This window comes from Arachis ipaensis, chromosome B06, assembly GCF_000816755.2.
Source record: "Arachis ipaensis cultivar K30076 chromosome B06, Araip1.1, whole genome shotgun sequence".
Lineage (NCBI taxonomy): Eukaryota > Viridiplantae > Streptophyta > Magnoliopsida > Fabales > Fabaceae > Arachis > Arachis ipaensis.
The window spans coordinates 84,277,316-84,289,992 of NC_029790.2; the positions used below are offsets into that span (position 1 = coordinate 84,277,316).

At 33.2% G+C, this 12,677-nt stretch overlaps 2 long non-coding RNA genes across 2 annotated transcripts; both read right to left on the reverse strand.

Annotated features, from left to right (window-relative positions):
* Nucleotides 900-1,595, reverse strand: LOC107648827. The gene is made up of 3 exons (XR_001622093.2): nucleotides 1,469-1,595; nucleotides 1,222-1,319; nucleotides 900-974 (listed from the first exon to the last, which is right to left on the reverse strand). It is a non-coding gene; the product is annotated as an uncharacterized LOC107648827 (long non-coding RNA).
* On the reverse strand, nucleotides 7,789-11,387 carry LOC107646994. The gene is made up of 4 exons (XR_002348908.1): nucleotides 11,235-11,387; nucleotides 9,300-9,386; nucleotides 9,047-9,186; nucleotides 7,789-8,315 (listed from the first exon to the last, which is right to left on the reverse strand). It is a non-coding gene; the product is annotated as an uncharacterized LOC107646994 (long non-coding RNA).

Below are 12,677 nucleotides of genomic sequence, written 5' to 3' on the forward strand. Positions count from 1 at the left end.
CGTTTTATTAGTAAACCAAATGCACTTTTCGAACACTATTGTACTTTAGTTTGCACATCGGGTTCAAGGGTTGGTAGTTCCCGAACTGCTGCCAATCGCGAGAGGCTAGACCGAGCTATTTTTAAATTGGACTTGGCACACTCAATTTGTCTCTAACCTAAAATGAAAAGAAATAGAATTGAATGATTATTTTTATTTATTTTAAAAAATAATTTTTTTAATTCGTTTTAGAAAATTTTCTTTTAAATTACGCCAATAAATTCTATGTTTTGTTTTCCTTGACAGCGTGAGAATGAGATTGGTGACTTCATTAAGTCAATTCAATGTTTGATGAACAAAAATGAAGCTTCTGAAACAGAAGCACGTGAGTGCATAAAATCCATGTTAAGCATAATATGGAAGAAGATGAACAAAGAAGCTCATGATTCTCCTTTGTCTAAGCGCTTCAAAGAAATTGCTATGAACCTTAGAAGAATGGCACTATGCATGTACCAACATGGAGATGGCCATAGCATTCAATATTCTCAAATCAAGAATCACATGTTATCATTACTTATTCAACCCATTCAGGATAATATATATGTATGAAGGACATGCAAAAAAGTAATAATAAATTTCATAGGTGAATAATTATATAACATTATCTAGAATGACATTTTCATTTCATTTCAAAATCTGAGTGTAAATAATTTTCATTATCTATTAGCAATTACCCACATAGGGTTTGTTTTGTCATTTCAATATTTGTGTTCAAGTCCCTGTATGGGATTATATGCCTATGTGGTTGGATCAATGCAAAGGAGCTTCTCTGACTGCCTCACATTTTTCAGGGATAGTTTTGTCATCAGATTTTAAGATGAGTTCAAATTATTGGATGGGGGTGGACAAAAGTTCTAGTTGGGAACCTTAGGGAGACATGGCTTTAATATTTAACTGTGTGTTAATTATGGCAAAAAGCAACACATATCTGCAAGCTGTCAAGAAATTAATCCAAATGAAATAGCAATAAGAAATTAATATGTGATCAAGAATGTTCCTGACACACAAAGCCAAGCATGGACAAGAATGGTCAGATAATTGCAAGTAATTAACCTCCAAGTTCTTAAAATCTCCTACATAGTTAAGTTTTAAATGACATGATTGAACTTCATATATGTAATTGAAAATATGGTCACAGTAGTTTAAAGCAATGCAAGACGACAATACAAGAAAAAATAATACCTGAATACTCTGAGTTGTGATGTTCTGATGGATTAGGAAGAATTATGAAAGTGATAGGTGGTGGTTACTGTGCTGATCAATTAGATAGTTCTGCGTCACTACTATTCATAAGAAGCAAAGACACATGATGAAATGTTATAAAAGTTGGTATTATACTATTATAGAAGTGGGGTTTAATTTTAACGACAAAAGAAGAAATAAAGAGGTAGAAGGAAGCAAAATACAAAAGAAGGGGAAGAATAATTACAATTATCATTATCAAAAAAGAAGGTTGGCTTCTCATCTCATTACATGGATCCTTCAATTGTTCCCATAACCATTCCTCACTCTCATGTCCTGGAATGATTAGGACACTAATAAGATCTTCATTTCATAAACTATTGTAGATCAACACATTCAAGAACCAACCTGAAACAAAACCATTGACAAGCACTAGCAGAACTAGAGATGTTGCATCTTTATTTTTAATGCTTCTGTTCTAGATACCTCAGGACTCAGGCTGCCCTTAGGATCTCACTCTAGCACATGTTAAGTCACATTTACAAGTACAATAATAGTCACAAAATTAATCTCGTTGGAGGGGAGGGGGTGTATGTGTGTGATTCGATTGCATATATGAACATAAGTTTATTCCAGGAAGCAGTTAAATAAAATACACACACTCCAATATTTTCCAAATTGCAATTCTTCTTTTTCTATTAGATCTGCTATTATGCTCCCCTCTGCTTCCACAACCTCATTAACACACCCTTTTTTCCTTTCATTATTATTATTATTATTATTATTATTATTATTATTATTATTATTATTCAGCCCACCAACCACTCCCAATTTCAAACAAACACTTCTTTCTCTTCTTCAACATTGTTTGTGATTCCATTTTTTAGTGTACCTCCCAATGCATTTATCAGAGTTGTTTTTCCACTACAAGAAGGACCTAAAATGGCTAATAATTCTCCAGGGAAAACAGAACCGCTAACCCCTTTCAAGATTAGTTTACCATCCTCATTACAACTATTCTCTTTCTTGTAAAACAAGCCATCCCTTTTACTTGTTTTGGTTTCATATATAACATCTTCAAACTGCAAGAATCAACATTGTAATGTAGAATATGAACATGTCTAGCATATCTTATACATTATCCATGTTCCATGAGTTTACTAACCATTAGGCATTAGCACATAATAAACCAATACTCATCACTATCCATTTGTGTTAACATTTAAAATTGAAGAAAAGTAATGTACTTAAAGTGATCTAGACTACCAAATAAATAAAAGGAACTAGCTCACTTCTTTCTACGGCTGGATTCAACACTAACACATGAAACAACAATTAAAATTTTATGAGTTTACTTATAGAGCATGCCTTTAAGGTAACAGGTGGATAAGCTTTGATAAACATGTTTCGTTTTCCTTCTATTGTTGACTTCATTAATGTTTGGTATTCAGAGCTTAGTGTCCCACTTGCCATTTCATTTCCAAGGAAGGGTATACATACGTAGTACCAAAACACCATTCTGAGGCTTTTCATCAAATAGCTTACATGCATCATTTGAAATGTTTTGATTAAATAAAAAATTCATCACAGCAAACAAATAAATTACAAAATCAAAAGCAAACCCTAGCTTAATCCCAAATTGGAAATGAAATCAAGCAGTAATTAAACTAACTGGAAGAAAATATAGTAGAAAATTCAAATACTCACCATCGATGTTGGGTTTGAAGAAAAGAAAAAGTCACTGAAGGAGGATTAAAATTTATACTCATAAAAGTAGAGTTAGGTTTACCAAGAGTGATGATTGACAACGACGAGAGTGATGGAAGTCCCAAAGGTGTTGATGATGGAAGAATGCGGTGGATGACTGTGGTTATGGAACAGCGGTGATGGAAGAATGCGGCGCTGAGGAGCAAGATTTGGAGTGTGAATGGAGTCTGAAGATGATTGTGAAACTCGTTTGGAGTGTAACTGTAGAGCTCGAGGGTATAGAAGTAGAGTTTAGGTTTAAGTCAATATTACCAATGGAAATTTTTAAATTACAGACGGATTTTCCGTCTGTAATAATTTAACAAAACGCACCGTTTTTGTCCATTTAATTACAGACAGATTTTTCGTCCGTAACCATTTCCCACGAAAAAAATTAATTTTTCCGACAGAATTATCGACGGATTTTCTTTTCCGTCTGTAATTTATGCTAATTTATTTTTTTATTTTCCGACAAAAAATTCCTCTGAAATTCTGTCTGTATTTCCGTGGGATAAAATCCATCAGAAATATCTGTCTGTAATAACTAGTTTTCTAGTAGTATTTTTTTGTCTGAATTCAGTCATAAATTGAAGATTTGGGCTAATTGTTTTTTAGGAACTTGATCTCATCCCCTGTAATTAAGATTTGATTGGTTCGACCGAAGTAAATCTTCCCGAAAGTGACCGTACTTCCAAACTAAGTTAGCAGAAATACTAAAATAGTTCAGTAGGTAAAAATTATGTTTTGATATATATAAGAGAGTTGAATATAAAAAGGTAACTTTAAAGAAAACCGAGTAAAAAGAATTAAACATTTTTTAATAAAGAATCATAAAAAATGCTCACGATAAATATTGAATAATAATTTTTTTGTATAAATTATATATTTTTTTTATAAAATGTATTCAAAATTCTTTTTTTATCAAATAATAGACCAATTAGCCCAAGATTCATTAATATTTGTATACACCTCACTCCATGAAAGAATCCTTACTGCAAATCTTACTTTTTCTAATTATCAATGTAGTGTAATTAGAGAGGGTGTGTAATTTATAGTGATGATATTATTTTGTTACAGAGTTCTATTTATTTTTAAGGAAAAATACTAAATGGATAAAACTCAGGGTATATGTAAGGGTTTTCTGAATCTCTTATTCTTTTATATAAAGGTTTATGTATGTGTTTTCAACAACCCTTTTTCTTATCAAATAGTAAATAGCAGAGCAATTACCCGGATATTCACCACATTTTTATATAGCTTAATAACATATTATGTCTCAAAAGTCTATACAGATTTGGTTGAAATGTATTCAAAATTTGCTTTTCTTATCGAATAATAGACCAATTAGCTTAATTTTTCTGTACACCTAATTTTATGATCTAAAGTTGCACTTTATATTTTGTACTTTAAAAAATTAGTTATTTTGTATATTTTCTATTTAGCAAACAAATAATTGAGTACGAAATATTTTTTTCTTTAAAAAGTGAATAAAGAATTTTTTTTCTTTTCATGCATTGTTGATAATGTTTATAAAAAATTTGATTAAATAATATTATGTTAAAAAGTAAAAAAATATTATATTTTTTTGTATGTTTCTGAGATTTGGTATACTGAATTTAACTCCATAAATTACCAAAAAAGATTAAAAACTTAAAATCAAGCTACATAATAATAATAGTTCAAATAGTGTACACTTTAAAAAAGTAGCTGATTTTGTATATTTTGTTGATAATAAACATAAATAATTGAGTACAAAATAAATTGAACTTTAAAAACTGAATTACTAAATTGATTTTTGTTTTCATGTATTATTTGTAATATTTCTAAAAAGTTTGACTAAAAAATATTAAATTTAGAAGTCAAACAAAAAGATTTTTTTTCAATTTGTGAGATTTGTAATACAAAAGTTAACTAAAAAAATTTAATAAAAAGCATTAAACATTTAAAATAAAGCATCATAACAATAGTAGTTGGTACTTCTTAATCCAACTGAACAAAAATTACATAGTAACAATTTTTTTTGTATCTAATATGTGTATAATTTTTCATGTAAGTAGTTTAAAAATCCTTTTTTCTGATCAAATTGCAAAACCATAAACTCAAGATTCATAACATTTCTATTTTAATTTTCCTTTTTACTTCAACTTGACTCCAAATTGTAGGTTTTTTAATGTGCAAAACAGTTTGCAAAAGGCATAAGCAAATAACATAGTATTAGCATGGGATAAAAAAAAAGGTGAAGCGACATCTAGTATAAGAGGTGAAGGGTTAGTTCTGATTAGCAAGGTCGATATTCACTAAACCGAAAATAATATTCGGAGAGTTGATGCTTTAGAATAGAAGACACAAAAAGTTATATAAACAAATGAGTCCAACTGTAGATTTGACTTAGAGCAAGGAGTTACATTTTGTTTATTGCGTTATGAAACTCGATTAAAAGAAGAAGAATTGGAGAAAAAGTAAACTAAAAAATGTTAAAATTTTTATATGTAACGTTCATGGAAACCCAAGGTCATTACAGCAATATATATAAGTTCTTAACACCGAGTTTGATAAGGGTGAGTACCCATAGTAACTAAACTAAAGCCAACAAATGTGTACAATCACATTACATATCCCAAATTGAGTGAATCACTCAATTTTCCTCTTAGTAGAACCACGTTTGAAAGTCTTGTTACTGGATCCATGGCCTTCCGGATTGGTAAGTCCACTAACACCCAAGCTTGGAGCAAAATCTGCTATAACACATTTACCAGGAGTATCTAAGCCACTCTCAAAGATGCTCTCAGTGCCATAATCCTGCATGAGTGCAACAGAATTTGCAATATCAAATATTGGGTTCTACAATGCAATAGAATTTGCAATATCAATTATTGGGTTCTAATGGAATCATGACCTTTGATAGTGAAACAATAGCCGCTTTGATGAGCGGATAATTTATACGCTTTTTGGCATTATTTTTAGTATGTTTTTATTAGTTTTTAGGGATGTTTTTATTAGTTTTTATGTTAAATTCACATTTCTAGACTTTACTATGAGTTTGTGTGTTTTTCTATGATTTTAGGTATTTTCTGGCTGAAATTGAGGGAGTTGAGCAAAAATCAGATTCAGAGGTTGAAGAAGGACTGCTGATGCTGTTGGATTCTGACCTCCCTGCACTCAAAATGGATTTTCTGGAGCTACAGAACTCAAAATGGCGCGCTTCCAATTGTGTTGGAAAGTATACATCCAGGGCTTTCCAGCAATATATAATAGTTCATACTTTGGCCGAGTTTAGATGACGCAAAAGGGCATTGAACGCCAGTTCTACGCTGCAGTCTGGAGTTAAACGCCAGAAACACGTCACGAACCAGAGTTGAATGCCAAAAACTCGTTACAACTTGGTGTTCAACTCCAAAAGAAGCCTCTGCATGTGTAAACTTCAATCTCAGCCCAAGCACACACCAAGTGGGCTCCGGAAGTGGATTGTTATCATTAACTTGACTCGCAGGGAAGTCATTAATTATCCATAAATGACATGCTCTCATGTTGAATGTTTTGTTTTTTGAAGAGTCATATATTTCTTCACCTGACTCCCACAATTCTTTTAATTCTTCAATAAGCGGTTGAAGAAAGACATCCATGTCATTTCCTGGTGATTGTGGTCCAGGAATGAGTAAAGAGAGCATAAAATAATCAGGCTTCATGCTCATCCAAGGGGGTAGATTGTACACCATCAGAACAACAGGCCATGTACTATGTGTACTGCTCAAAGTTTGAAACGGATTGAACCCGTCGCTTGCTAAGCCTAGTCTTACATTACGAGGATCCTTCGCAAAATTTTCATGTCGACTGTCAAATGCTTTCCATGATTCACCATCAGCAGGATGCCTTAATGAGCCATCTTTAACACGCTCATTATGATGCCAAGATATAGCTTCAACCGTCCTTGTGCGCATGAAAAGTCTTTGAAGTCTGGAAATCAAAGGGAAATGCCTTAGAGTTTTCGCAGCAACTTTACGAGACTTTCTTGATGAGGTTACATCATCCTCTTCCACAACAGGATGCTCAACATAACGGGATGATCCACAGACATGGCATGATACATCATTCTCATGCCCATTTCGATACAACATGCAGTCATTAGGACATACATCGATCTTTTAGTAGTCAAGACCCAGATTCTTTATCATATTCTTGATTTTATCAAATGAAGTAGGGATATTCAAATGTGGCATTCCTTCTTTTAATAATTCCAAGAGAGAAGTGAAAGACGCATTACTCCAACCATGCAAGCATTTTAACAGGTAAAGACGAATAGTAAAAGATAATCTTGTGAATCCTTTACACCCAGGGTATAGTTCTTGGCTTGCCTCGTCCACCAATTTATAAAATTCCTTTGCACTTTTGTTGGGCCCTGTATTTTGTCCATCAAATTGTGTAGTATCTCTGAATCTATCACGTAACAGCTCATCAATGTTATCATTACAGTTATGTTCACCATCTGTGTCACTGTCAACATCCATAGCAACAAGTGATTCTCCATGATTAAACCACCGCCTATAACCTTTTACAAATCCGTGGAATATTAAATGGTTATACACGTCATCTCTCTTTAACCAAAGTCTATTACAACACTTTTTACATGGGCATTGAATTTCTTCCCCTTGAGGAATTCCCGCTGATTTAAAAGCAAAATGTAAAAACCTTTCTACACCAAGTTGATATTCTTTCAAATGACGGGGCGTATCCATCCAATCTTTGGAGACATCCTTTGAAAACCTATGTATTTCAAATAGATAGCTAAGTTCCTATTCTAAATTCCTTAATTAACGTTAGTCTCACTAACTGCAAATCTAGCTTCCTATGTAACTAATAAGAGACAATGTTTTCCCAACCTCCAAAATACTTTAAAAATAACTAACAAAAAATATCAAAGAAAATTGAGTTTTAGCAATTTTTAAAGAAAGCCTTGAAGTGACCGCCTCGAGAAAGCTTAAAGTAGTATACATAACATGAATAACAAATTAAGTAGTATACATAACATGAATAACAAATTATACAAGGTTAGGACATAGAGAACCACGATCACATGACCTCTAATGATAGAGGTTCTATTACAAAACAAGTAAGTTATAAAAAGTATAATAAGTTATACGAGGTTAGGACATAAATAACCACGATCACATTCACGTAGTTGCCTCTACAAAAGGTGTCTGAATTTTTAAAATTAAACTAAAATAAAGATAGTAGTCAACTAGCACCGTAGAAACTAAATCCGTACCCTAGCAGCAACAGCAGTACCACAGCAGAAGCAAACCAAGAGAGGTGGCAGCGGCAACAGCAGTGAAAACACAACTATTAAAAGCCTGTAATAAAAATAAATAGAATTAAATCAACACTAATAAGATTCAGCAGCAACCAAGCAAACACAAGATTCAGTTCAAGCAAACAAACACAATTTTCAATTTTACTGTTGTATATATTGATTAGTATATGACACGGAAAATAAAGGTAGAAAAAAGTAAATACTAGTTTTGTGTAATGATATATGCAGGTTCTGTTTGGACAATAGCCTTGATCGTAACAAGTTAAAGGGGTTAAAAAAATTGGAAATGAAGAGGTAGCATTAGCGTGGAGCAGTGTCGATGATCATGATCATTATAATCAGCTTAAACAAAAAAAAGTTCTAAAATCTGCACACATTTGAGCTACAAAAGACTGTGATCTGTGATAACAAGACTGAAATCATGTTAAATGGGTGTATTATTCTATTATTTTCTGATTACTAATTTTGGCTTTATGGTTAGATAGTGAGTGTAACCCAAAAAAATAAAGTAGTTAACTAGTGAAAAGGTTTCAACAAAAATGAGCAACCACAAGCTTGTTCAAATAATAAAAATCAATCAGTATGAGAGAAATAACAGGCCACAACAACAGCAAAAGAACAGAATTAGTAAACCCGACTTCATACGTAGCAGAATTTCAATTCTCACATAGCAATATAACAAAAGAATTTCTTAAGTAGCATTTCTAAACAATAAAACCTCAAAAAGAAAATACTTCAAACACCATAAAACTATCAACATATTTAACTTACTTTTTTTTTTCAAAATTGTAAAAAGATCTTTAGTTACATTACAGCTGCTCACATCTGACCAAGCATGCTTCCATTTGAACTTGTTATTATCCCAATATCAAGTTAACACATTCAGTAGCAACAGCTTTTGCTAATAATGTCTGAAATGCAATAAAAATAATTAAAAACAGAATGGAGCCAGAAAACTTCAGTAAGGGGAAAAAATGTAAAAGGCAGGTTGAATATTGTCATTAATAGGTACTCAGCAACTTACTCCGCCAGTTCCAAGAAGATCGTACAGAAGAACGCTGGATCTCTTGCGTAATCCAGATGCAAAAAGATCTTTATACAGTAGGGGCAACTAAAAATATGAAATTCAGAACAATTAGATATTCTAAAACTACAAACATAAACAGTATATCTGAGCTTGCTTATTATTTAACAAGATAAATACAACAATATATAAGAAACAAGCCTGAAAATGTTCTTAAACAAAAAAAAATTGTTGAAGGAGAAGCATATTATTTTCCATCAAATAGAAAAAGCTAAGATATACTAAATAAACTGAGATGATAGATAGCCGAGAAAGTCTCTTCAATATCCATTTTAACAGAATTTGCACTTTCAGGAAGCTATAACTAGGGATAAATAAAAGTATAATTTTATTAATATATAAAAGTATTTAATTTTATTAATAACTATGCTATAATTGATTCCATTTGATGTGCACAATTTTTTTGCAATTCGTGGCATTAAAACAACTTTAAACTTATTTAAAAGGAGGAATATGAAGTAAATGCACTAAGATTCTCAATGGTATAACTTGATTGATATGTCAATATCTGCACATACAAGAGAGCAATGAACTAGTAAAATGCATATAAGCTTACCCATGGGTCCAGTCCCTGTCTCTCTGCTGTAATCTATCAAGTCCTTCATAATATTTACCACTTTTGATATCTGCAAACATAAATAAGGTTGTAAAAGACCGATACTAATTTAGAAAAAGGATCAAAAGTGCACCATCTGAAACATTCTCTAAAATATTATGTACTGGAAAAGTAAGGTGAGTAAATGATTGGAAATGGATAAATACCTGTAGGCAGCGCACATATCTCCTTTGTATATCCTAAATCATTTACTAATGGAACTTCCACACCAATTGATGGGCTGATGCAACAAACCTGGAAAAGAAGCATGTGAAGATACTTAGAAAAAGATATGCAGAAGCTTGTGGTAAAATGGAAAATCTAATTTAAAGCACAAGGTGATCAATGGAAATCACTAGCTAAAGCTAAAATATAGCACAGCCGACCCAATAAAATAAAATAAAATAGAACAATAAGAAGAATAAGAAGAAAACACGCACACACACAAGACAACAACAAAAAAGGAGAAAGAGAATATTGGGAAACAGGAAATGGTGGGTATAAAACAGGAAATGCACCATTATTCCTAAGCTTCGGTGTTAAACCTTAGGAGGTAGGCTAGACTCCTCAAAAGCTCCTCATTCTCTCTTTTAACTTTTATTTTTATACCTGAATACAAACTTGAATGGACTTCAACTCAACCAACTTACAAATATGACAACCTAAAAATTAACGGTTAAAATTAATTTTTTTTTTCAGTATATATAAGCAATGGTGCTCTCATTTGTAAAGTAAGATTCACCACTACATGATTGAATCAATAATTCAATATTATCATGAAAGCATTTATATCTCCAAAATCAATAACTATATGTTTAATTTGCAGAACAATATAACATATTTTGGAGCTACCATTGGCAGGGTTGCTAACAGAATTGGAGGAGCTCAGTTTACATTAAATGGAATACACTACAAATTGATTGCTAATGAAGGAAACAATACACTTCATGGTACATATATACTAGTGCTAGTACTATATATGTCTACTTTATTTCCCTAATTAAACACATATAATTCTAATTTAATTAATTTCTATTACTGCTAATAAGATTTATCTGATGAAGAAAGATGTCACATATAAAGATTATTTCCAATTCAGCTACCACAGTTTTGATGGTGAAGAAGGTAATGAACCTGAAATTCTCAGCGGTCCAAAATAGAGGAACACAGAGATAGAGAATCAGGGTTACCAGGGTTTGCGAGAGAACACAGAAGAACACAGAGACAGAGAACACAGAGGAACACAGAGACAGTGGTCCAAAATGGGAAGAAAGAATTACCAGGGTTTGCGAGAGACAGAGACCACTGCGCTGAGGAAGGGCCAACAAGGGTTGCGTTGATGGTGAGACAGAGACAGAGGGCCAACGAGGGTTGCATTGATGGGCGAGGGTTGAGAAACAGTAATAGGGTTTGACGGTCGGGTGCGAGGGTTGAGAAACAGCAATAGGGTTCAACGGTCGGGTGCGAGGGTTACACGAACGGCATGGGTACGACGGTCATTGGCTTAGACAGATGAGGATAAAGACGATGAACGGTCATGGGTGCGATAAAGATGAAGGCGATGAATGATTTTCGGTCACAGAGATATTGATTGAGGATGATGACGGCGTGGGTAGCTAAGGCATGGGTGCGAAGGTCATTGGCTTAGACAGATGAGGATGAAGAAGATGAAGGCGATGAACTTTCATGGGTGCGATGAAGATGAAGGCGATGAACGATGAACGGTCATGGAGATGTTGTTTGAGGACGGCGTGGGTTACTTAGCTTTTAGGGTTTTTTTTTTTTTGTGAGTGGGTCACTTTTGATTGAGGGTAATGTGATGAACTAATGTGATGTTATTTCAGGGTAAGCTAACAAAAAAAAAAATCTAAGTGTGGAAAAAAATTAGGTGGGAAACTAAATTTTGGGGGAGGGAATTCTATGGGTACGTTTTTTTGTAGGGTGCCCATAGACCATTGAAACACAAATTAGCCACGCTTTTTAAGCGTGCCAGTTTCTCGATATAGCCACGCTTTTCAAGTGTGGCAGTAAAAAAGCGTGGCCAAATTTTAAGTCATTGGCCACCCTCGTATAAGCGTGCCGATTTCTCTCTATCGCCACGCTTTTCAAGTGTGGTAGTAAAAAAGCGTGGCCAAATTTCAAGTTATTGGGCACCCTCGTAAAAGCGTGCCGATTTCTCTCTATAGCCACGCTTTTCAAGCATGGCAAAAAAAACGTGGCCAAATCACAAATCAGTGGCCACCCTCACAAAAGCGTGCCCATAGACCACTTTTGGGTATGCTTTAAAAGCGTGGCAAGAAAAAAGGGTGCCGACAGGCCTTTTTTCTTGTAGTGTAACAAATACAGTTCTTTAAACCCAAAAATATCTTTTTATAATCAGTTCAAAATATATATATATATATATATATATTTAAAACTGATTATAAAAAGATATTTTTGGGTTTAAAGAACTGTATTTGTTACACTACAAGAAAAAAGGCCTGTATTTTCTGTTCTCCATCAAAACTGAACACTCTTTACCCTTTTTTCCAAGTTTTTTGTTTGATTTTTAATCCGTTTCCAAGCTTTACAGTTACCGATTCTTCACGGCGTTTAATTCAATCTCTCGGCCCTTTAATTACACAGAATTTTACTTGATTTCCAAAGTAATCCTAACTCCGAATTCATCAAAATAATCCGGTTCTTGGCTGCACTTAAACCGACTGAACCTCAAACTTATCACA